Raw genomic sequence first — 4,250 nt, 5'->3', positions numbered from 1 at the left:
AATCAAAACTAGTGTAAGGTGTTCTGGAGCTTCAGGCATACCAGTAAAAACATTGTTTGTCCAACCCTAATTTAAAAAATCACTGTCTGAATGGACTTTTATTCTGGCTATATTAATAGTAGAAATTAATTAAGAGGGGTGTATATTCTGTATGGATACAAAAATTAAATTCTTCTAAGCCAGCAGGTTTCAACCTGTTCAGGTATATGGAACATCTTCATCTCCCTTCTCAATATTCTCCTCCTCCTCTCAAATTTCTGCCTTCACCACATTCACCAAAAAACAAAATGGTAGTGGTGGCCTAGTTCGGTTGCATTTTTATTTGGGTCCAGACTCCAGATCCACTAGCAAAACTCATATTCAGCCCAATTCTAACCCTATCCAGAAACAAACGTCTTTCATAATGACACTCTTTTAAAAGATTACCTTAGTCTAAAGAAAGATTATTTATGAAGGCCATTGACACTGTATAACTAAAGCTGTCACAGCCATTGGCTTCAACAATGACCTAATGCATATTGTTTGCAAAGCAGAATGGTGCAGTGTTCTCGGACAGGTGTAAGTATTGCAAGTCAAATCTAACAATCAAGTGGAAAATGAAGATTTGTGTAGTGCAATACTAAACATGCCTTCTCAGAAGTCCCACAGAGTTCAATGAGACTTGCTTTCCAAGTAAGCAAAGATAGGACTGCAGCCTGAATCATGGTTCCTTAGGTCTGAAATAAGCTTAAGAATGATCTAGTGAAGGCACAAAAGCATTCCTCACTGATCAGTCTATGTAAGAAAACAATGAACCTGACAAACATTCAGAAAAGAAGTATGCAATAAACTTCCAAGGATGCAGGACTGAGTGTGTGACATGTATTTCAATGGTTTTCCCACCTAAAAAATCCCTGCCCACAGAAAGCCAGCTAAATCCTCTTCCCAAATGTGCTAGCTTTTCTCAAGCATAAAACTTTCGATCAGTGGCGTAGCGTGGGGGATGCAGGGGGGCCGGCCGCACCGGGCACAACATCTGGGGGCACGCGCTCGCACTCGCAGCTCTCTGTCCCTACCTAAAATCCACGGGTTAGGGGGCGCAAATTACTTGCCTTGCCCCGGGTGCTGACAACCCACGCTACGCCACTGCTTTCGATATAGGATTAAATCATGTAACTCCCCCCCCACACACACCTGAATTCTGAAATTCTGTAGTTCTGTGAGAACTGTACCAAGTGTTCTGTTTCATTCTGAATGTTTGAAGGGACTCCAGTGTCATTCCAGGCCTTTTTATATTTTTTGTTAAGAGGTGGGGGAGAGAATTTGATCAGAAGTTGGGATTGTCTGGACTAGAATATTTGGGTTGGTGCCACTTTTTCCTCTGTGGCCCAAGTCAGCAATAGTTTTGCCAGAGCAGAGATGCTCTGAGAAGCAAGTGTGAGGGACCGGAGCTTCACCTTAGCAGCCTGCTAGCAGGTCTCTTCTACATCTGTTCTAGCTCCCAAATTTATTTCCCCCTTTTTTACAACTGCACAGCCTGTGGACTTAACTTTGAGGGGCACAATCAGAGGTTCTGCCAACTGCTGATCCTAGGGACCACTCAGAGATAGGTTTAGATATGCCAGATTGAAAGCATCTTTACACAAGTGATTAGGCTTTTGACAGAAGCAAATAAAAAAATCTAAAAAATCCCGGGTTTTCACTGTAAAGAAAATCACACATGAACCAGGATGCCCAACTACTTTAAAAAGGGCATACCTTTTATTTTTAGTCCACTTTAACAAGATTCACAACTGACATGATCTAATTTAAGACTGCATGATTATGCACGCCTATCTAGGAGTAGGGACGCAGGTGGCGTTGTGGGTTAAAGCCTCAGTGCCTAGGACTTGCCGATCGAAAGGTCGGCGGTTCGAATCCCTGTGGCGGGGTGCGCTCCCGCTGCTCGGTCCCAGCGCCTGCCAACCTAGCAGTTCGAAAGCACCTCCGGGTGCAAGTAGATAAATAGGGACCGCTTACCAGCGGGAAGGTAAACGGCGTTTCCGTGTGCGGCTCTGGCTCGCCAGATGCAGCTTTGTCACGCTGGCCACGTGACCCGGAAGTGTCTCCGGACAGCGCTGGCCCCTGGCCTCTTAAGTGAGATGGGCGCACAACCCCAGAGTCTGGCAAGACTGGCCCTACGGGCAGGGGTACCTTTACCTTTACCTTATCTAGGAGTAAACCCCACCAAATTCAAAAGGGAATTTCCAATTTATATGAACAGCATCCGGCTGCAGTGCCATCAAGGAAGACTTCTGAATTAACAAGCTTATTGTACAATGCTGCGCATATTTACTCCAGTGCTTAATGGAACTGTTGGTAGCTGGCACAGTTAGGCTAGCAGTACTTGCTTGGAAACAAGTCTGGCTGAAATCAAAAGGATCTACTTCTGAGTAAACAAAGCTAGGCTCATTCTACACAAGCCTTTCTTTACTTAAGTGTCCCTCCTTGGAAGTGGGCCCAACTCCTCCCAAACTTTAGTCAGACACATAGGAGGCCTTACCTTGCCCAGGCCCACCTGGATCTCGGAGGTGTTTGCAAGCTGCTCCTAAGAAACCGGGGGAAGAGAGTTCATTTGCAGTCCCTTAACGTGGCCATGCTGAGGGCCTCGGACCCGGACTCGCCGTGGGTGCCGGAGGAGGTGGATCGCCTCCAGGAGCAGTGCAGGCTGGAGCCCCTCTTGCGGAAGGACGACGTGAAGCGGTAGAAGTTGCTGTGCCTGTTGCGCAGGTACTCGCGGTAGTTCCTGGTGAGCAAGGTGTAGAGGAAAGGGTTGATGCAGCTGTTGCTGTAGGTCAGGCAGGTCACCAGGTAGTTGATGCACTTCTGGGTGTGGGGCGCGAGCCCGAGGGGCCCGTGGTAGAGGGGCACCAGCTGCCAGATCCAGAAGGGCAGGAAGCAAGCCCAGAAGACCAGCACGATGGTGAAGACCAGGATGAGCACCTTCTGGCGCGGGGAGCGCTTGGGCTCCTTCTTGCGTGGAGGGTTCCTCTGCGACTCCAGGTAGGTGGTGGCCAGGCGCGCGTACAGGCAGCCGATGATCAGCCCCGGGGCCAGGATGCTGGTGCTGAAGAGCACCGTCAGGTAGAGCCGGTAGGCGTCGGGGCTCCAGGTGGGCGCGCAGATGTGCTTGCCGTCCTTGCTGCGGCTCAGCGTGACCATCAGCATCATGGGCAGCGTGAGCAGCAGCGACACCCCCCAGACGGCGCCGGCCGTGGCTTTGCTGAAGCGCCGCGACCGCTGCCGCGTGGCCAGCGGCCTGGTGACGGCCAGGTAGCGCTCGGTGCACATGACGGTCAGCGTGAAGATGCTGGCGTGCATGGTGAGCAGGTCCAGGCTGAGCAGCACGCGGCAGCCCAGCTCGCCGAAGTACCAGTCCTGCGCCACCGACGTGCCCACGATGAAGGGGATGGAGCACAGGTAGAGCAGGTCAGCCAGCGCCAGGCTGGCGATGGAGCCCGACAAGGGCGCGCCGCGGGCGCACCGCCCCGAGCGCCACAGCAGACCCAGCGTGTACACGTTGCCCGCCACGCCGGCCACATACATCACCGACAGCACCGCGCCGAAAGCCCACGCGGCCGCCGCCTCCCCGGGCGCGCTCGACGAGGAGCCATTGCCCGGCCCCCCGACGGCGCTCCAGTTGCGCTCCATGGTGGCCGGGCGCACGCGGAGAGAGTGGGGCAGCCCGACCGTCTCCCGCCCAACTTGCAGCGCGCCGCGGTCCGGGCAGCCAATCGCAGAGCCCGCTTCCAAGCTCGCTCGCTCTCTCTCTCTCTCTCGGGCCCGCCCCTCCCGGCGTCGCCTCTCCCCTCTCCGAGCGCCGCAGTTTCTCTCCGAGGAGTCCCACCCCGGGAAAGGCAGAGCTGCGCAACGACGGGGAAGGCATGCTAATGAATGGACTCGGAGGAGGGCAGGCGCTGTGCAGGTGGTCCGGGCGCTTCCCGCTAAGCGAAAGCAAGCGAAGGTCTCCTGGAGCCATTAAAGACTAACACATTCCATCTGGCGTAAACTTTCCCGGGACTGCAGTCTGAGTCTGCTCCATCAGCTGCAGGAAGTGTCAGCCCGGGTTGCATCTGTGCGCGAGGGGAGGGAGCGCAGGCAGTGAGGTCAGGAAAGGCACAGATGGGGATAACGTTGCCACCCGTCCTATATAATACAGGACTGTCCCGTATTTCGATGTAAAATGCTACATCCTGTATTGATAGAATTTTGTCCTCTCTTTCTCTGCCAAG

The 4,250-nt window shown here is 53.0% G+C and overlaps 1 pseudogene across 1 annotated transcript; it reads right to left on the bottom strand.

The window, feature by feature from the left end:
- Positions 1-2,321: 2,321 nt before the first annotated feature.
- On the bottom strand, positions 2,322-3,669 carry LOC309362453 (urotensin-2 receptor pseudogene; annotated as a pseudogene). The gene has a single exon. The product of its transcript is annotated as a urotensin-2 receptor pseudogene (transcript).
- Positions 3,670-4,250: the final 581 nt, after the last annotated feature.

This window comes from Podarcis melisellensis, assembly GCF_964234715.1.
Source record: "Podarcis melisellensis genome assembly, chromosome: 2".
Classification (NCBI taxonomy): domain Eukaryota; kingdom Metazoa; phylum Chordata; class Lepidosauria; order Squamata; family Lacertidae; genus Podarcis; species Podarcis melisellensis.
This window is presented reverse-complemented; position numbering and strand designations above follow the sequence as displayed.